Source organism: Callionymus lyra, chromosome 13 (genome assembly GCF_982586985.1).
Source record: "Callionymus lyra chromosome 13, fCalLyr1.hap1.1, whole genome shotgun sequence".
Taxonomy (NCBI): domain Eukaryota; kingdom Metazoa; phylum Chordata; class Actinopteri; order Syngnathiformes; family Callionymidae; genus Callionymus; species Callionymus lyra.
In genome coordinates, this window is record NC_141830.1 from 18958158 (window position 1) to 18980582 (window position 22425).

At 37.5% G+C, this 22425-nt stretch overlaps 1 protein-coding gene across 1 annotated transcript in view; it reads right to left on the bottom strand.

Annotated features, from left to right (window-relative positions):
* The window catches only part of erfl1 (Ets2 repressor factor like 1), a 41568-nt gene extending 39937 nt beyond the window's left edge, over positions 1–1631 (bottom strand). Inside the window, exon 1 of the mRNA XM_087806423.1 lies at positions 1552–1631. The gene's annotated coding sequence lies outside the window, so the exon portion shown is untranslated. The remainder of the gene's footprint in view (positions 1–1551) is intronic.
* Positions 1632–22425: the final 20794 nt, after the last annotated feature.

The following is a 22425-nucleotide window of genomic DNA, read 5'->3' on the forward strand; positions in this document are numbered from 1 at the left end:
TTAAAGTGGTTATGTATGGTCTGTTTTTTGGTGTTTGTCACAACATAACGTGTATATATTTTTTTATTAGCTGGTGAATAAATAGTAGTTTGTTGAGTTTTGTCTATTGTTATACAGAAAGCTTAGAAACATCTTAAGACGTTTCTATTTGTTCAGGCTTTTCCTTGATTTTCTGGAACTCCTGTTGTGTTATCAGTTTTATCTTGACCTTTAAAGTATATACTTTATTGAGTATTGTTTTGATTGTTTAAGCGCTTTGTGACCCTGGTCTGGAAAAGCGCTATACAAATAAAAATTACTTACTTACTTACTTATGATTTTTAATCTGAAAGCCTTAAATTGTGTCAAGGGGTTGTTGAACCTTGTTCCTGTTCATTTGAATAAGTAATATTTGATATAATTCTGAAATTAATTGCTTTTCAAATGAAATTTTCAGGCCAAAAAATGCAGAAATTACTGTTCATTAGATCTTTTTAGTATTCCTCGAAGACCACGTAAAGAAGTACACTATAATGTTTTTTTTTTTAAATATTGACTTAACAGATGATACATGTCCAGGGAATTAATAACCCAAAGTGTAACAGGTGGACGTGTGTTCACTAGCAATCAGTCTGAGTGTTGAATAATGAAATACATATTTGAAAGGGAGCCAAGGGGCAAATACCAGAAAGGAAGGATTAAGTGGGGAGTTGAGGAGTGAAGGAAGTGATGAAGTACTGGCTGGTTTCAAGTGTATATCTGATTGGGAAGAGCCAACATGTTAGGTATGGTTTATGTTTGGGAACAAAAAGATGTGAAACAATCCGCTTAGAAAACTAACAAAAACAAAAATTAGATTTTAGAATGTTAAATGGCCATGAGGGTATAATATATTTACTCATTTGTGATTCACTTTTATAATGCTAAAATAGTGGAAGAACCAATTCCAACAAGTTGTTATCAAAACATAGGAAAAATAAGACAAAAATGTTTCTGAACCATTTGTAAGTGAATATTAACACACTTTTATTTCATTTTAATTCCTCTGCAATAAGGTTAATTAACCATTTGGACTATATTTAAACAATGTGGTATTCAATTATTTATTTTTTACATAAATGCTTTTAAGGGCTGATTTAAGGTGGTCCATATTTAGTTAGTTAGTTATGTGTGCATTTTAATGACAAATAATACACATATTTATACAGAAAAATCCAAATTGCAAAAGGGAAATGGATTTTTTTGTAATATCATAAATGAAATACAATTCATGTCTAGTGATCGAGACTTTCCTAATTTGCAAAAAATAAAAATAAAAGAAGAGCTCGAGTGGTGTTTAGGACCTGAGTGTTGAGTCCGTTTCAACCTCTGTCAGTCTGCCATTACAAATGACGATTGTGTTGTTCCTTTACCAAACCCAAATGAAGCAGAACATGTTAAAATGATCTTCGGCGAAATAGAATGCACGTATTTTTATTTCCTTCTCTAATGACCAATTCTTTGCGTGAACTGAAAGTTTTAAAATTAACGCGAAAGCGATGGTGTTTATATAAGAAGTTCAAGTGGACTCACCTGGACTTCCGCGCCGCCCCGCCTCAGAGATGCACCTGAGGCCGAAGCCCTGAACTGTTTCTCGGGCTGAGGTAAACTTCTTCTCCGCTGCGTGGCTCTGAGGGACAGCGGTGGTCGTGCAGGAAAGGGATCTCTGGAAGAACAACGTTGACATAATTCACTTTTATGAAAACACTTTTTTGTTCTAGTTCGTGTGTAAAGTTAGTCTACATCTGATCACGTGACGTGTGTATTTGAAGGATGTTAGCTATAACTTTTCTCTTTATTTTCGTTCTGTTATTTCATTTTAAACGAACAAATAAGGGAACATTTTGGAAAAGACGGTTGACAGGAATCATGGTCGTATATGTTAATACTTGTTTAATCACTGATCGTTTCGGTAATACAAGGGAAACGTTATTAACAAATACTTTGGTATTAGACAAAGTATTTTTTTTAACCCTATATTATATTGTTTGTGTCAAACTTTAAATCAATAAGGACGTGAACATCTGACAAAATGCAGACGGACTTAAAAAAAAACATTTCCCTAAATGATCCTTGACATTGAAATAATCTTTTTCAACAGTCAATGAACAATTAAAACACATATTTAATATGCGAGAGTGAAAACATTATATCATGTTTAATTTACCCAACTGTTGAAAAATGATAAACGACTCATTAAATGCGTGATGGCGATTCTGACCTTTATTTATATTAAGTTACGCCTGAATATCGAATGCGTGATGTTTCTCAGTGTGATATATCCGGGAGTATCGGCTGCGCTGAGGCCGTGAACGCAGCACGGAGGAAACTCTCCGCTGTCTCCTTATCGATATTTGAGAATCTGGCTGGAAAAGAGATATCGAGCGCACTAACGAGCGGCTCTTTGATCATAGCAGATTGCTTTCCACATGACAACACATTAAGGATGAGAGCGTTTTGAAAGAAAAAAAGAGAAAAAAAGAAAAAAATCCACCGTCTTTCGAGAGCCGTCAGAAGGTGTGAGACCCTCGACAGGTGAGCACGCTCGAGATTTAATGTTTAAAACTTACATATATACTGCCGAACATATGATAAGGAAATCAACAGGAAAATAGTTTTGCAATGATTCCAAAAAAAACTATATTAACAACAATAATGGACATATTTGAAATCAATTGAAAAACGGAAAGTTTGAAGTCGGGTGTATCCGACACAGAATACACACTGTTTTTTTAATTTGTTGATTGAGGAAATATTAATACATTTGAGTTCAATTAAACGACCGAGATTGTTTGTTTTTTTTAACATCAAAAAATGCTTATTTCCTCCGAAAAATCATTCGATATTTAAACCTTCGAAAAAGTTATTTCTGTCCCGTTTGAAAAAAAAAAAAAACAACGTTTTTTTTCCTCAGTGTTTCATTTAAAATAACGATAAATATGAAAATGTAAAACTATATACCCAAATGTAATTCCTTCCTTTTTAATTTGTTTTTTATAAACAATTGTTTAATTATCGTTTTTTTTAGACGCTCAGTTTTTAGGTTCAAAATAAAAATTGATTAAACTAGATCTAAATACTAGTAAATGAGTGGTTCTGGGATTTAATTTAATATTCAGTGTATGTTAATTTGTCGAACAAATAAATGACCTTAAAAATAAATCGTTGGAAACACACTCGTTCTAACTATAAAAATACATGAATATTGGTTATTCACGCAATAGTTTAAATTGTTTTTTCGTCTTTTCCAAAATTTACATCCGATATTAAGGGCAACGAAATTATTGATTTACTTATCCTTTTAAGTTTTCGTTGCATTCCAAGTAGTTATGATTATTCCTAAATAAATAATTAATACACGCTTTTATTTGTAAAGTGTAACCTCACATAATTATTCATTCCGATCTGATCAGTGAATTAAATGCGGTTATTATTAGTATCAATTTATAATCCAACGTACTATATTACTATAATTCCGTTGAAGAAAAAAAAAAGAATTATACCTAACCACTCCAATTAATACTATATATTAATTAATGTCAATTAACTAAAACAATTATTGAGTGACCTCACTGTCAGATGCTCGAAGGTCAATTTCCGCAAAAGGCCCAAACGTTTTTACAAATATTTCCATCACTCACTGGCCGCACAGAGACGGATGAGTTGGTTTAGCGCGCGACACACAAGTGACCAAATTAACTTCAAAAATGAATTACCTGGAAACAGACACTGAACCCACTTGACACAGAAATTAATGACAATAACGACCATAGATTGATGCAATGAAGCAAAGTTAATGAAATACCAGTCCACGCGGAATAGTATTCTAGAAGTACATATAAATATTATAATTGATATCGAAATTGTTTCATAAAAAAAGTTGGCACACCTTTCTAATGAGGCAACAAACTTTACACACAAACTTGTGAATAATTGACGCTGGAAAAAAAAAACAAAAAAAAAAAAAACATCGGCCGGGGTTGTTGTGGATCCATCGATCGATCTCTTAATCTGCAATAGTTACATGCGTGTATCGATTCTCAAACAGTGTTTATCTGGAAATATACCGACACAAATCATTGATGGGGTTCACCCACTCACCCTGGGCGCGCATAAATATTTATCAAAGTTGTGTGAGGCGATAAACACCCACCAAAAAAATAAATAAATAAACAAGTACATGGAAATTCAGAACTTATTCCGTTGCACTTGAAAGTAAACAATTCGTGGATATTTAAAAAAACAACTTTTCACAAGACAATTTTAATTGATGACCTGAATATGCAGAGTTTTAGGGATTTTTTTTAAGGGGTGAGTGGGGTGAGTTGGGGTGGGCTCAGGGTGGGGGGGTCTCTCCGTGTGTGAGCGGCTGTTTAATTGACTGATGGATCCGGTGCGTGGAGGTGAGGCCCCAACGCTTTAACAAATAGAGACACTTAAAGGCTAATCCTGGGGCCAACGCCGACAGCTGAGCGCATCAAAGTGCGTGCACAGAGTACAAGCGCAGACTTCCACGCACACGCACACGCGTCCCACTACATCCTCCTGCTGCGAGAGCCAAACACTTACACTTCCAACATAAAACATCAAATAAACTCTTTTCTTATTCGAGTTGAAAAATAAACGCGCCATCTTTAACATGAAAACGTAGAAATAATAACAGGAAATAATAATAATAATAATGATAATAATTTAAAAAACGGGCATACAAACGATGAGATAAATTCCTTTTTTTTGCCACACATTTTAAATAAAACAAGCCACATCCATTTAAAATAAACACGTAAATAGTACATAAAAAGTAAAAGTAAAATAGTAATTAAAAAGTGCAACAAAATGGCAGATGCCAAAACATTGCTGTCAGGTAAACTTTTCACTTTTCCGGTGATAAAGTAAACGCAAGTACAACAACAACAAAAAAACACATATAAAGGAGAAACAAGATGAAGTCAAACTACATACCGGGATGTTTTTTAAAAAGTGTGTTTTTTTTTCTTTCTGGTAGAGTTGTCAAAGCGGATGATCCGTCTATCCACACGCACTCAATGTGACGGCGCACCGGAGACCGGAGAGGAGGAACTAGCAGCACCTGAACCCTGGGAGGAGAGCACTGGGAGGAGGGAGGAGGGATGGAGGGAGGAGGGAGGAGGAGAGCATCACTCTCGCTCTCTCTCCATTCGTCGGTGTGTGCGCGCGCCCGTGCGTGTGCGTGCGAGTGTGTAAGTAGTTAATTAGTAAATCCCCACTCGCCGCGCCTCGGGTCGGTTTGTTTTCCCCGGTCGACAAGCCGAGAGGAAAGAGAATTTGAAGTAGGATTCGACCCGTTTCCGCTCCTGTGTCTCATATAGAGGTTTGTGTGAGAGTATGTGTGAGAGGGAAAAGTCGGGGTACGAAGTCTATATATATATGTGTGTGTGTTTTCCCCAAATTTTTTCGGATTATGAAAGTTGGTCTCGATGAGGTGCGTGAGTTGACCCCAGTTTTTCATTTCAAACACTTCAACAAATCTAAAATAGAAGATGTTTTATGGGGATTCAACTCACTCTCCAAACATTTAAATTCTTTTTTCTTCCAATTCCTTCACTGAGCTGCCAATCCCAGTTTGCTGGAGGAAGAGAGAGGGGACACCCTGGACAGGAACTCTGTTCAGAAGATTCAATCTCCTCATGGATTGGACTCAAGAGTTCACTTGAACTTGCAGACTTTTTGTTGTGTTTATGACTAATTAATTCATCGTTTAGATGTTTATTATATTCAGAAATCATTGGAGTTTGTTACGTAATAATAATAATAATACATTTATATAATGTAATGGTGTAGTCTGAGTCCAACAGAACAGACCTGAGGTCAGAACCCACCGTGTCTGAGTGTCGCCTGAGAAGCTAGAAATGCTACTTATTAGTCACAACAAACCAAACTGACAAAAAAATGTTTCATTACAGATCGTAGGGTTTAAAATGAACGACAGTAAGTGATTCCAAAAATGTCCTTCAAAGAAGAAAAAAACAACATTTTTTTCCCGAACCTTTATTGTCTGTCAATCAACGGAAAACCGAAAAAAAATTGGACCCAAAAAAAGATTTAAAATTGGCTAAATGGTTGAATAATAATATAACAAAACCCCCTAATGGGACCTTGTTGACCACTGGATGAACAACACATGGAACAAGGAGGAAGATCCAGTGACTCTAGCACCCGAAGAAGAGCCGATCGTCATCCTCACTCTACCTGCTGTGTACTAATCTCTGCATCATAGTGCAAACTCAAAAAAAACAATTTAAAGTCCACCGACTGAAGAATGTCTCGTACCCCCTTAGTTGAAGGTGTTTGCACTTATCAGGGTTCATGAAAAAAACGAACAAAATAAAAGTCTCGTCTGACTGAAGCACAAACAGACCAGAAGAGAAAGTAAACCCCACGGTCAGATCGACTTTTCTTTTAACCAACTTTAATTATTTAATTGATCCCCAATCAGCCGCCTAATAATCAATTAACTAAACCTCTGGAACTCACTTATCCGGGGTCTATGACGGCGTATCAGGGGAGAGACCTGGGGGTGGAGGTGCGGGGGAGCAGCTCTGACTCGAGTCAAAGACTCACACTGACAACAACTGTCACCGTTACACACTCGCACGGGTCGAAGGTCAAAGCCACGGTGACCCGACGTTGGATGTACAAAGTTATCTCTTCTCTTCTTCTATAAATATCTCTGGTCTCTGGCAAAAGGTTGTGGCAGGAGGAGAATTTCCTCGACTGATGATCGGAGCGACGTATGAACTAGAAAAGAGTAGTTTATTGGGGATAATAATTATTGATTTATTATAATAATTCATCGAATTATTTTTCATGCAATTAACATTAGGGAGAAAATAATAAATAAATAAATAACTGTAATAAATCATATTGTTATTGTAGTTTTTATGATATACATATTAATGTATAGATAATTTTCTTTTATTATTTTATGTTAATTATTTTAATTTAGTATCATATATTTAGAATCATGTAGGTTTGTCATTATATTGTGACATATCAATATATGATATCACTATGTTTGACTCGTATTATTACAACATAATTATATTTGAAGCATCTATAAGGCAGTTGTACTCAACAAAATGAATAGTTTCTATAATACGGTTCAAAGTTTATAGACCAACCGTTCCTACAGCCATACATCACGACAGCCACGGCTCTCATCATTGCCCTCTAGTGTCAACTTATGAACCTGGCTCTCCATCACTCCTTGTTAACCCCTGTGGATCCCCCAGGACTCCATTCCTCTTCAGCTGTTCACACTTTTACTTAAAGAACTACCCAAAATATATTTGTTTGCTGCCAGAGATCAGTTTTTCAAGCTGAACATCAAGACCGCGTGTGTGTGTGTGTGTGTGTGTAGAGGATATCACACACTCTCGCAATGAGCGGGTGAAAGCTTTGCCAATACTCTTGAGTCCCCAGAGGGTCATGGCAATATTGATGAGACCACTGGTGTGTGTGTGTGAGTGTGTGTGTGTGTGTTTTCTTTGCAAGTCTGTTTGCCGTGTGTGTAGCATTTGTCTCCTCTAATATCCAAAAGGGCAGAAGCAGACACCAACCAGTAACCTCTAAGCACTGCTTTCGTCCTATCGTCTGTTGCTTTCTGGCTCGCGCAGCCGGTGACACCTGGGAGGTGTGTGTGACGGATCGGCCACGGGGCGCCGGGAGAGGATGAAAAACGGACCCATCACATCCCCATTGACTGAGTTAATTAATATAAGTAGAGCAGAAGATTCTTAGCTCACTTTTCACTGTATGGATTTGCTGTCTCCTCACATTTGCTTTGTTTTACGTCTGCTCAATGCAAATCCAATGTCTCGTGTCCCCGGGCCCCATCATGACAGCTCATTTTTGGTCGGCGAGCTCTTGGATAGGACGGGTTTTTATTGAGACTCAGTGTGATTATCATTGTGAGCAATGCTGACGGGAACTGGTGTAGGGATGAATGCAAAGATGACTTCCTCCTCCAGCAACTGAAACATCCCAACAATCATCTTGGTTTTATCTTTCATCAGAATCTAATGTTTCATTCTTTGTACTACTGCTATGTTTAATTATATATATATTAATAAAATTCCAATTATTAGTGCATTTAATTTTTTTTTGTTATTATGTTTAAAATCCTGTCAAAATAAACGATTTTCATGGTACAAATTTCCTTATATTCTTAAGTAACATGGTTTGTTATGTTCTGGTGTCATAAGGAGGTCAATTGCGGGGACATTTTTTAACGTTACGAGGGGAACCAGGGGAAGATCATGACAAGAACAAATCACGACAGTGAGGAACTTATGAACAAAATGAGTGATTTGAGACCAGAGTGATGAAGAAGTGTGAGAGGATTTTTTAAAAATGTATTCTAACCACAGCAAAACAGAAATAGTTTATTAGTTTAGTTACGTCGACTATATTGAACTTTCTTTGTCAGAAACCTGTTTCAAAATATGGAGATTTTTGTATTTTGGGGAATAAGAATAGGCTTGAATTTCTTCGCTGACATGAAAGTTACACTGTTAATATTTTGCGTAAAACTGCTGAAGAGACTTATTGTTACGATGTCATAAAAACGCATATTTGGATATTAGCATATCAGGTTGGAGTCTAGATATTTCTTCACATATTTGGCTACTTCTTTATTAATCAGAACAAACTTTCTTGACAATAAAAGACAATTTCACATTAAGTAGTTATGCATAGTTCTAACATTCCCCCACAGCTCATTTAAAAGTCCTAAATATTAAGTTATATATATGTTATAGTTATAGTTATATTTTTGAGTTAAAATTGGTTGAAACTCATAATTTGGCCAGACAAGTTCACACAATATGTGTACACTTTTAGGATTTCATTTTATTTAATTTTTTATTCTAGTGTTATCTGTCATTTCACTTGGAAGCAAAGGATATACACAGGTTTACAACCACCAGTTTTTTACAGTACTTCCATTAATACATGTGTTATTTTCTCTCAAGTATTCTTTGCTAGTCTCTTTTTTATCCCTTTTTCTTTTTTAGAAAACCAACCATTTTAAGATCAAAGCAACTGTCTGTTAGAGATGCAGGTTGCTGAGTATAAAAAGTGATCATGCATGCATCGGAAACATATATATATATATATATATATATAAGGATGGTCACTTTTTATTTTATTTTTTTATTATAATTATACATTGACCTGGTCATTCCTTTTTAAGTGTACTATTTATACTGTTTCTTTAGTTATGTTGCCACCATTTATATAATTTGCTATTGTGTTGGTTTATTTCAACTTGAAGGTTTATCTAATGATGTGAAATAAACAAACTCAACTGGGACGTGCATGATTTTGTAAAGTTTGTCTCAACATTGATGTGGTTAACAACAACGTGTTGAGAATTCAAGGGGAATACAGCAAAAGAAAATATATATTTAGTAGTGTTTTGGGGTGTAAATTTGAAAGGATGGTCATCTTACATCCCTTTTAAAGTCCGACTTAATGAGAATACATTTAGGGTCTGGTAAACTAAGAATTGAGTTGACCTTTAGTAGAAAAACCAAGTCGTCTAAACATTAATGGAGGCTTACTTAGGTTTGTAATATAGCAAAGAAGACACGAACTTAAGGAAATATGAGGTGGCTATGGAGTGAATATTGAGAAAAGATTAAGGTTGCTGGAGAAGATCTGACCACAAAGGTGTCGTATTGACGTAAACCCTAAAAGAAAGGAAGTTGGAGAGGATGGAATGATCATCAGAGGTGCTCTCATCCATGCACTTGCTTTCTTCTTCTTTGTGGGTGCGAAAAACAAGGGAGTGGGGGAGGCGGGGATGACACAAACGGGACGGACAGGAAGACGGGCAGAAGAAGGTGGGAAATGGAGAGAAAAGGAAAGGAAAGAGAGCAAGAAAGAGCTCCACTGCCTAGTCTTAATCTGAGCTGTTCTGATCAATAGCCCATTTCCCATTGTTGCCAGAGCTGTTCGATCGCTACACCACGGAATTAACACACCCACTTTAATCTAGGGGGAGAGCAGTGAAGGGAGGGGGTTCAGGGGTGAGTGGGGAGCAGCTGTGGAGGCATTCTCAAATGAAATCAAATCTAATTGTTATCACTGTAGCCGCTGCACTTATTACTACCACTGTTACAATTATCCACCAACCTATAGCGCTTTTTCTCCCTCATACCTCGCGTCATGTGCTGTAAACTGGACGTAAATAATCCGTATTAGTGTTTATTTGTTTCATTTTGCCGGCCTTAGATTGGATTGGGAGGTGAGGGAAGGGTGGGTGGGTGGGGGGGATGCCGAGTGGCGGGGGGAGTGGGTGATGGTGTGGAAGGACCGGTCTCATTCCTCGGTGACAGGGAATGGGCTTTGTGGTCAGGTATATTGTGCCAGATAAACTCTTCACATCTGGACGTTTCAATTCAGCGGCACTGTTATTTTTCCCCCTCCACCAGGCTTTAATGAGATAATACCGTTGTTTTACAAGAATGGGCTTGTGATCAAAATGTAATCTCGTTAAATGGAAGCCGGGAGGCTGTCGGGGCCGCCAGTAGGCCGACTTCGTCAGGCAGGATGTCTCAATAAAGGACTGGATCGGAGGAGAATTATCATGAAAAATGGCATCTTTCGTGAAGTTACGCCGTGAAGCTTTTTGTCCGTCTCCTTGTTGCACTCTGGTTTCCTTCCAGAGCTCATATGAATACTTTTGATTATTGTCAATGTAAACAGTCAGTTAAGGGCAAATCAAAGTTATTTTTACGTTGGATTGTTGGTTCAAAATCAAAGTAGATCATTGTTTATGTTGATAACGTGAATATGCCAGTGTTTAAAATAAATTAAAAGAGATTATGGATGTCAACAATTATACACAGACTTACAAAAAGAGCTAAACTGATCGGAAAGGGATTAAGAGTGTTGGTGAAAGAGGATAAACACAAGGATAATTAAGAAAGTTTGCTTAAAGACATTTATGCCCCTTGTATGATTGAGTCTGATTGCATTATAATGGATTGCATACCTTTCCAGGGTGTCCACTACCTCTCACCAAATGAAGCTGGGATCACCTGTAACCACTTAATACTGAATTAAACTGGAACATGCAGGAATACCATCGATTAATTGGATTTATTTATCTAATACCACCAGTATGGCAGTAAGCGGAACAGCGACTTGTTAGTTCATTGACTATTTGGTATGAGCCATACGATCAAACCCCAGTAACCCAGGAGTGTCCGAAGTCAGTCATAATCTTAAATTAATTTTATTTTCACGGATGAAAGAATGCCAAGAAAAAATGTTTGCTATGAGTCTACATCTCGACAAATCGTAACATAAACTTGTTTTCCTTTCCGAAAGCCTGCCAGAAGGTTGTGGATCCTCAATGATACTAAATAAATTGTACTATATTTTTTTACAGGAGGATTAAGTTATATGTACGATTCTCTTGCCTAACAATGAATAGTGATATAAATAGATTAACCATAATAGAAGCACCAGTATGTAGTAGACGTCACCGAAGACGAAGAAGGAGTTTTTATTCTAGACACACATTTTCTACAGGGCCACGTGATACTAAAAAACATGCCAAGGTTATCTAAAAAGAAAATGGTTAGGATGAGTTAGAACAGTTCAGAAATGAGTCCAAATTTCCTTGAATTTCTAGACAGTTTATACAGTATATTATCTTTTTTATTTGTTTCAAAGTCTATCTTCCTGATCTAAATCCTAAAGTGCTAAATTGCTGGAACTGTGACACAGATTTTAATAGATATGTCTGCAAGATTTTCCCAGGAAATCAATTTACATCACTCAGCTGAGATGATGGTAAGTCCTTGTTTCGATACCATCTTTCCATCAAAGGCGTCATCTTCAGCGTGTATTGGCTCGGTGCTGGTGGTGATGGGCAGCCTGAGCACCTCGAACCAAGTTTAGTAACATGGGTCATCCTTATCTTTATTTTGGTGCTTACTCACTCAAAACTATTGTACACCAAACAACATAATTGGTATTTGTCATTATTAAGATATCAAAACATGTAGAAATAGAGAGAATTTTTTTTCCACCAAAAATTCCTGATTACAGAAAAATCAATTGTTTTGCAGATGGATCAAATGTTATCTATAGAACAAATTATTCTATTTAAGCTTCTGACAAACTTCCTGTTTGTCAGCTTTACCATCAACAAATTGAACTGGATATAGTACATATTAATTCAATTACATTTTATTTAAAGTGCCAAATAATAACAGAGTTATCTTCAAACACTACAGATCAAATAACACTAAGTAAAAGATTAGTAAACAGTGAATCACATCGCACAGCGCAGAAACCTCGAGCAGAACCAGGCTGTTTGTGAACGATCTTCTGCGGTGAGCGGTTGGGCGGGAGAAAAGACAGGGAGAGTGTCGACCACGGACCAGAGACGGAGATAAATCCGGATCTTCTGGATGTGTCTTACTTTTCAGAATCAAGTATTTCACCTCATACATCAAAAACGGATCATTATAATTTAAAACCAAGAACACTTTTGCTTTATCCGTTGAATATCAGAGTCTACAGCTTCCAGTTCTGCCCGTGGACTCTTTGCTTAGCGGCTTCCACTGGGACGGCTTGGGGGGGATTCACCACCGCAGCCTTACCCACCCCCCCTCGCCCTCCACCCGGGGCAACCACACAACTTTTCTCTCTCCAATCTATTCGACTTACTCCCGTCCTTTTGAAGTCCTTTCATAACAGAGCAATTTTCTCGTTAGCGTTTGGCTTTAATTGTGGGTAATTAAGCGTGCTCCGCCGGTATATGGAGCACTGTACAGATGACTGGGGGGAAATTAACTGTAGTTCAGCTGTGAAATATGGGGTTAAGTGGAAGATGGAGTTGTTGAGAAAAGAGAACTGAGGCGGGGGTCAGCGACTCCTAAACAGGGGGCACATACAATAAAAACAACGTCATGGAAGGTGAGAATGAAAATTGATTTTGAAATACAGTTGAAGTGTAAATTATTAGAAAATTGACAGAAACAGTAGATGTGGTAAAAAATATTCACAATGTGAATATTATGATAGATAGTTATTGAAATTATTAAAAAAACAAAAATTTTATGGAGAGAAAGTTAATAAGATAAATAATTAACACATCATTATCGACAAAACCTCCTAATATAGATTATACATAATCATTATTTCTATCTAATTCTTTGTTAATTTAAAATAGTGTATTGTACAGTATATTTACACATGTAAATTACATGAATACAACTTGCATAAATAGTTTATCACATAATTAACTATAGTAGCTATATTGTGCATGTTTATATGAGTAAATAAATTCTGCAGTAAAAACAATTAGCAATAATAATAAACATAACCTTACGCACCCCCAATTCAATATATAAGTGCATTTATTTTAGTTTTATTTATAGTTATTGCATACAAATATATTTTTTAAAAATGTGATACATTACTGCTATCAAGTTTCCTTTTTTTATAATTAACTGTTTAAAAAATGTCTACATACTGTTGGAAAATTGGGGAAAAGCTTAAATGTAAAACTGGCTTCAAAATCACATTTAAAATCTCTCCATTAACATACATATTTTTAACATAACATTAAAATAATGTTTCCCAATTGGCTATCAGGATATGATAAACTGCTAAAATAAGTGTGTGTCATCCTCTTTGTGTCGTGAAACTGTTCAAACATTTCCATAATTTCTATTTCCACAACATATTTGTGTCAAAGAAATGGGTCACTCGAGATGATTCTCGTCTTCGGTGATATGAGGTTATTTAACAGACCGACCCTCCTCTCCACTCCCTGACACAAGTGGATTATGGACTTTATTTTAAAGGGCCCTTGATTACACAGCAGTGGCCCCTGCATGTGTTAGCGCTCTTAGCTTAACCTCATAACGGCCATAAATGTCAATAAGGCCGTAAAGCAGATGAGGAACGATAGAAGCCATTGACTGTAGTCTCTAATGTTCGGAAGCCACTTCGCCGTGTCCTTTACGACTCCGCGCTCCGGACGGAACATCCCCGCTGACTTTAATGAACCTGTTAAAGCCTCTATAAATATCGGCTGCCGTGCTTTTACTGATCATTCAAACGGAGACTGAGCAGTGTTAGCAAACAAGTGGCTGGGCGTTGAAGGAGTTGCTGCTAATACCTAATCAATGAAGGGCTGGTCCCTTGCAGCGGGCGTCTTGTGGTGTCTTGATTCTTACACGGGGTGGATATAATGTGGTTTAGAATAAGCACAAAACTGCCCTATTGATTGACACATTATCGGTGTCGATCAGGAAACTTGCTCACAGTCGCGTCTGACAAGTGGAAGGATGACGGAGTAGGAACCGAACGTCTCACTGGTGAAGGTTTCTTTGGTTTGGTGAGTGTTTCAACAATGATTTTTCTCTCTTCCTCAAACAAGTTCAAATTATTTTAGGTTAATTTATCCTAAATGAATTCAAACTTTCTGCGCCTGCACCTTGATATGAGGTTTGTCTCAAGATCTCACAATGATAAATCATTTTCCTACTGAGACATGAAAACACGATTTTTTTTGTCATTCTTTTCTTTAGATAATGGCAGTTGTTTTTCATCTGTGTCAGTCAGACATGAATTCCGAGGACCAAGGTGCAAAGCTCAAAATCCAAAAGCAAAAAAAGAAGGAAAAATGTGTTTTTAATAAGAAATCTCATTCATTGCAGGTAAAGGTGCAAAATATTTTACAACATATTGATATTTAAAGTTATAGTTAATGCAAGTATGCTCACAAACTTCCTTTAGAGACTCATTTAGATTTGTTTTTAGAGTTAAAAGGATTCAGTTTGAGGGTCTAGGATTTTTTTATGTGCGCTTTGAAATTAGCTTGTAGATCCTTAGCGAAGGTTATAGGTGGGAAGAGGAAATCTTGAATCAAGTCATATTTGATAAACCTTTTTCATATTTACCCAAAATGACTTATGATTAATTAAAATATTTAAATTCCCATTAAGGCCTAGGAATAAAAAAATAAATAAAAAAAATACACTGAGCTTTTAACATTCCATTAAATCATTGTTACTATTATTCTTGTTGTTGTTATCATTATTACTTTATTTATTATTATTTTTATAAAATGTATATTCCCATAGTGATGGGAATATTATCTAACAAAAAAAAACACCTTTAATTAAAAGGCATCTATAATATCCAACATTAAACTGTTTAATTAGGAAGGAGGGACCGCGACGACCCACACAAATACTTTATTGACACTACATGGTAACAGGATGGAAGTTTGTGATTGGAGCAGCCGACCACTAGTTAGGAAATCCACCAATGGCAGCTTCTTCTTTGTCACAAGATCCGTCCATTGAGTTGGACTGCAAAGATAATTTATTGGATCAGCCAGCTGTCAATTAAAACAGCTGATTTGGCATTTTTAAGATCTCGGGACTAAAGTAATGAAGAAGTAAAGCAAGATTGTCATCACTGAGGGCTGTGTTGGTGTGTTGTCGTCACACATTTCCTGCCTGGATAATTCTATCAACATTGGCCCCTATGTGACGCAGATAAAATACAAACCAATGCTATTTATGATTTATCGGGATGTTTCATTAAAATAAGAAGTGCATGTTACCTCTGCAAATGTACACATAATTTATATATATCTGTAGAAATGTACATTTTATTCAGATACATTTTAGGATTCTAACAATTATGCACAAGTAAGTCAATTGATTAATTGACAGAAACATGATAAGGAGCTTCTTTCGGGATATGTCCCTCATTGACATTAATTTATCAAAGATAATTTTTAAAAACTGTAACTGTAACTGTAACTGCCAACATCCACGGCACCTTCCTAATATGACCGCAGAGTTTGAATTAATATTTCACTCATGTTCTGATGCTGCATCCAAAACAGCGTTGCTTGATCTGTGTTTTCTACTTAGACACTCAATTATATATAGAACTAACATGTTGTTTTGTTATTGTATGTATATATAGGACTATGAACTAGGACTATGGAGCAGCCCCACTAGAAAGTTGGAGGTCCAAATTCAGCTTTAAGTCAATGTCTTTCTTCGTCCTCTCTTGAAAGAGGCTTCATTGCTAGAATAAAAATGGAAGAAAATGAACTTTCTGCAACTTAAACTTTTCAACATACTGACAAGATAATTCCGTCAAAACTGAATTGTACTTAACTCGTCCATCCATGCACGCGGACCTGTCGCTTTAAGTTGCGCAACTTCTCAGAGTTGCACTACTTTCAGTCCAGACCACACTTTCTACACACGTGGGTCCTTGAAGAAGGCAACAAACAAGACGATAGAAATCTTTCAGGATTTTTTTTTTGCAGTCGATCTGTTTTGGATGGAGAGTCCAGGATCGACGCATTGATCAATATCCGCGGGAGTTGCTCATGTTTTCCTCTCAAAGCGCAGAATCTCCCCCGCGAGAATAAGATATTAGACACGTCTCTTCATTATTCATCCAGAGGAGAGTCTTACCTTCACCGATGCTCCTTCATTGACCAGCTGGATCCCAACCCCGGGATGTTTGGGAATCCTGACCCCCCACTGGAGACGTGCTCGGGAAGAGGTCCGGTTGGTCGTGCGCGCGTGGAAAAAAAATGTGCCAAGAAAAAGTTACTGGGGCAGCAACCAAAAAAAAAAAGTTGCTGTCCGAAAGAGGAGATGATGGACAGCGAATGGACCAGTGGAGGAACAGTGAGGAGATGGATGGGAGCGCAGTGGGAGGGAGGGAGAGAGAGAGAGAGAGAGAGAAGGGGGGAGGAGGAGGCGCTCGAACCTCTTCACCTCACATCAGACCCGAGTGCGTTTAACTTTCAATCAGCGCGTTTTTCTGAGGCGCTTTTCCCGTGGACGTGAGACAGAAAATTGACCCACGGAGTGAAGAGAAAATATATGTAGACGGCAGAGCGGATCGATCGGGTTATAATTTTGTCCAAAGTCGAAAGTCGGGGGGGAAAATAAAGTTCATGGAGGGAATGGAATCTGAAAACAGATGGCGAATCCCGTCGCTGCTCCTAAATAAGATTCGATCTGTGAGAGAGTGGAGTGGAGATAATATTTGGGAGGACGATGGATGGATGTGACTGGGGTTTGGCATGTTTGGACAGGTGGGAGTGCACTCAGAGAGATACAAAAAGTTGTTCAAGAACATGGGATGGAAATTTGAAAAGAGGGAAAAAAAAGAGATTGCATTTTCATGATTTTAAAGCTCTCTGCAACATTCCATTTGGGGATTTTAAACTTTCCTTTCTTTCAGATGGTAAACTGAAGGACTTTAGTGCCAGGTGTTGTCATTGCCGACTCTACTCACTGCTGCATCCAAAGTGTTGATCAAATTGGAGCAACCTTGGTGGAAGATGAAACTTACTAGTCTACCATGTGTTTGGAAAAGCAGCAGCTTAAAGACATACGAACTCTGTATCTACTTTGTTGGTTCTGAGATTTTAAGATGTTCCAAAAAAGACGATTAGTTCAATGAAAGAAAAAAATCCATTTACAGCCAATTCCCATTGTCCTCGTTTTAATGTGTCAAGTAAAACAATAAATATAGCCGATATACATGTATATATATACAATTATTAACAATTAACTGATACGTTTATTTTCCTTTCTTTTCTACTTATTTGTTCATATTGTTCTAAAGTTTTTGACTTGACTAGAGCAAAATGTATATATATACAATTATTAACAATTAACTGATACGTTTATTTTCCTTTCTTTTCTACTTATTTGTTCATATTGTTCTAAAGTTTTTGACTTGACTAGAGCAAAGAGCTTTTTGGCAGAACAAATGAAATCAGAAATGATCCTTTATGATGAATAATGAGAATAAACGTGGTTTTATGACATTTGTTTCATATGTTTAAGCAAGTAAGTAAGTCATTTTTATTTATATAGTGCTTTTCCAGACCAGGGTCACAAAGCGCTTAAACAATCAAAAACAAAATTCAATAAAATATATACTTAAAATATCGAGATAACACTGAGAACAACACAGGAGTTCCAGAAAATCAAGGAAAAGCCTGAACAAATAAAAATGTCTTAAGATGTTTCTTAAAGGATTTCTTCAATATGGACGTTATAAGGAAAAGTAAATCCAAATTATAACCATTTGGTAATGTGCATGGCTATCTATTAGTGCCCTGGAATGGTCTGGCAACTTGTGAACTTTGAACTATCTAGCTATGTACCCATCCAGCCCTCCCTGCATTATTCAAAGGACAGAACTTTAGGAACTGGATGAAGAAATGAAGAAATGCAACAAAGCCTTAAAGGATTTCAACTTCACCTGAGAATGTAACAGTGGAGATTGAGACTAAAAAAAAAGTTAAGCTATATAGTATATAACCATATTTGAATGTAATGTAAATTTTGATTTGAACACATTTTTCCGTTTATTTTCGGGGGGCACCAACTTGAGAGAGAGGTACTAGGTTTGTTAGTCTACTTCTTCAGATCTGCTACGGATCCATCCAAAGGTCCATTTACCCCCCTCCCACCGCTCTCCCACATCCTTTGGAAAGGAACGAAGGAAAAGGAGAGAAAACAAGAATACCAAATAAATGAGAAATTTTCGTACAGGCCCCGCTTCCGTGCGTTCCATGCTAGCAATAACAATTAAATATCGACCGCTTTCTCGGCCGTAGAGAACCTGAGATACCCAGAGACTGCCAAGTACCGAGACCCCCTCCTCTCTAGTTCTCCCCATCTTTCACATATGCACTCACCCACTCTCTCTCCTCCCTTCTCTCGTCGTCCCCCTCCCCTTGTAACACACCTTTTCCTTCTAATCCAAGTCCATCAGGCCAATCTCTTCTAATTTGGTGTATCTCATTTCTCTTGATTCCATCCCACAACCCATTCCAGCTCCACTTTTATCATGGCTGATTTGGGGGGGTGGCCTCTCGGTCGCCACACTCTCGATTTTCTCTCAATACGGGAGGACTTCCTCGCACCATGCATGTTAGTTTATCAAAATCAATTACGGGACTGAGATCCACACGATCAACCTGTGAATGAGTGGAGCTAAGAGGAATGAGTCAGCTTCTGCCCGTGCACACGATCTCATCGAGACGCTTCTTACCATTACTATGAATCTATTTGAAAGTGAGCTGAGCTAAAAGTGGCCCAAATATGAGTTTGTTATACCTTCATAAAAAGTAAACTGAATGTCACTCTCTATCCTTTCAGGTCACATTACATAATTGACTACAAACACAGGAGACGCTAATCTGATCAAACACATCTTAATCCACCATTTTAGACTTTTTTTTGTTCATCCCAGCTCCCCAGGTGCATCGACAACTTTGGAGTCATCTTGAAAAGAAAACCATAATAAACACAATATACAAAGCATGTGTTTCAGACACTTTTGATGTACCTGACAGAGTGACAAGGATAAGTGATTAAGTGGAACTTAAAACTCTTTAAAGGTCAACTAATGTGTTGATCTCTTACATTGATCTTTGACCTCTATTGTAAGAATCAGGCTGGATCCAGTTTGTTTACCTTAGCCGCCACCACTCTGTTGTGATTAGTTAAACATTGAGGTTTGTCACGGCATGTCATCGATTCCCGAGATCTCCATCTCCGAGGGACTCGTTGTATAAACAAAGCAGGGCATGATTACAGCTGGCTGGAAGAGGAGTGAAGCCATTATTCCATCATAATGGACTTCGCTCTTGCAACCTCTCGAGATTTCAGACGGGGGAGGACTTTATATTATATTAAGTAATAAGTTCAAAACATGGTCATGATGAGGGATTTACTGCTTCTTAGAGAGGAAGACTTCAACATTTTATTCATGTAAGTAAGTCAGGAAATGTGGGTCTTCACATGATTTGGCTTTTAAACTTTGACTATTTTTGTCAATACTGCTTTGAAAATTAAATTTACGCTTTCAATCTAAAGCAGCTGATTCACCGTTTTAGAACAAGACCATCATCGTTGCATCATAATGGACAACAGCAGATTGTGGTGAGGCACTAACTGTTCTGGAGTCAGCTTTACAAGTGTAGGAAGTGTAGATATTTTTTCACTATTTATATGACAGTAAGCAACTGGTCATAATCGTTAGAATTCCTCTTTTTATTAAACTTACTCATAACTTTCCAACAAAGAACGTTTTTTTTTGTCATCCTAATCAATTTAAATAAAGTTTATATAGTTTAGGCCAAAGATGTAGTTGCCAATAATATATAATATAACTATAAATGTAATTTGTTGTAATTTTTTGTTTACATAAATTTATCTTAAAGGGCTACACGGTTAAGACAAATAAAAATAGAAATATCACAATACAAATATAAAGCCAGGACATTGGTTAAAGCAATAAAACATCAAATTCAACTTCAGTTTCACGACAATATATAAAATTATGATCCGACGAAATACATTTTTCTGTAAATAAATGTATTTATACCCTTTTTTAAAACAACCTGTAGATTGAGGTGACCTTTAGCTGTCAGGTGAATACTTTGCTTGTGTGAGGTGAGGCATTAATAAAGTTTTTTATTAGTTATTTTCCCTTACAGTATCTGCTAATGTTTAGTCTGTGTATCTCTTTCAATGACAGTTTGATCCTTGAGTTTGATAAAGATTTTTAAAGAAATGTGGTTTTGAATGAGCTGATGTTTGATGAGATTTTAGGTCACAGTATTATATACCGCATATCAGTTGACCCGGTTCTACCACGCAATACCCAAGGTTGCGCATTTCCATTTCACAAATTTTGTTTCTGAGGGGCTTGCTTTTACTTAACAACAAAACTGGGTATAAGTACATTGTTTAAAATGCTGATGCATAGCATCTTTTTTCAGTAATCCTAGCAGATGAAAGCACCAGCGTCAGTCGTATGGGGCGACAAAGAACAAGATGGCTTTTCAGGAAATGGAGAACAGAATGACCATCCATGGGTTTGCCAGAACACCGAAGAAGTGTTTAGAGAAACTTCAAAGTTAAAGCTGCAGGGGTGTGAAGGACGATAATAGTTGTGTTGATGCGACAGAGAACAGTGGCGGTGATATCATGAGATGGTAGCAAGTATCGACAGCGAGTCAGCGGGCAGTGAGTGACATGGCCACAGTGCTTTCTTATGTATTATTTCAAAACTTATCTGAGTGTGAAACTAGCTGCGCGTAAGCTCGCTGGAGCTGACCCGAGTTGTTTTCACACACTGAACAGTATCGACTAAAACTGCTGTTCGAGTATCGAGTTAAAATCGATTGTTGTCTTTTCATATTCTAGATTCTTCGTCAGTTCTGTGCTCGTCTGACAAGCCAGAAATGACTTGTGTCTCTACGCCAGATGTTGATGGTAAGAATCAGACATTTAGGTTAGGTTAGGTAAGGTAGAACTTTATTGATCCCTCAGGAGGTCTGCTTCGGGAAATTGTTTTTTTTTCCAATTAGACACAGCAAATACAGCAATTATTCATAAAAAATTAAAAAAAAGAACAATAACAAAGAGAAATAAAGAGAAAGAACAAGATGATACAATCTAAGTCTAAAGATAAAGAACATAGATCAAAGAAAAATAACAAAGACAAAGAATACAAAGATTAACATAGAACAGAATGTCAAGATACTTTCACTTCACTCCTGCCCCCAAACTCAGAATTGTACAATCTAATAATACGAGGACTGAATGAGTCCCTGAGTCTATTCGTTTTGCATCGGGGAAGGAGCATTCCTGCTCCATCTCCTTCTCTGCTCACTGATGACAGTGTTCAGAGGATGACTGTCATCATCCATGATGGACAGTAGTTTGTTCAATGATCTCCTCTCAGCAACTGTCACCAGTGAGTCTAGCTTCATTCCAACCACAGAGCTAGCCTTTCTGATCCACCTGTCCAACCTGTTGACACTCCTCTTGGACACATTTCCACCCCAACACACCACAGCATAGAACAGGACACTGGCCACCACAGACTGGTAGAACATGCAGAGGAGCTTCCTGCAGATGTGTACTCTGAACTTTCTTATATACATGGTCTGTGTTGCAGGACCAGTTTACTCTCCAGCCACACACTGAGGTACTTATAGTTGTGAACTATCTCCATCTCGTCGCCTCTGATGGACACTGGATGTGGCTTTGTCCTGGACCTCCCGAAGTCCAAGACCAGCTCCTTCCTCCTTCCTCTCACTCCAGTCCACAAAGTCACGTATCAGACTTCTGTACTCATCTTCGCTGTTGTCCCTGATGCATCCAACAATGGCAGTGTCGTCAGCAACTTCTGGACGAGACTCAGCTCTGAGTTGTTGCAGAAGTCTGAAGTGTAGAGGGTGAAGAGGAGAGGGGCCAGTACTGTCCCCTGAGGGGCTCCTGTACTGCACACCACAGTGTCAGACGTGATGTCCTTCAGCCTGAC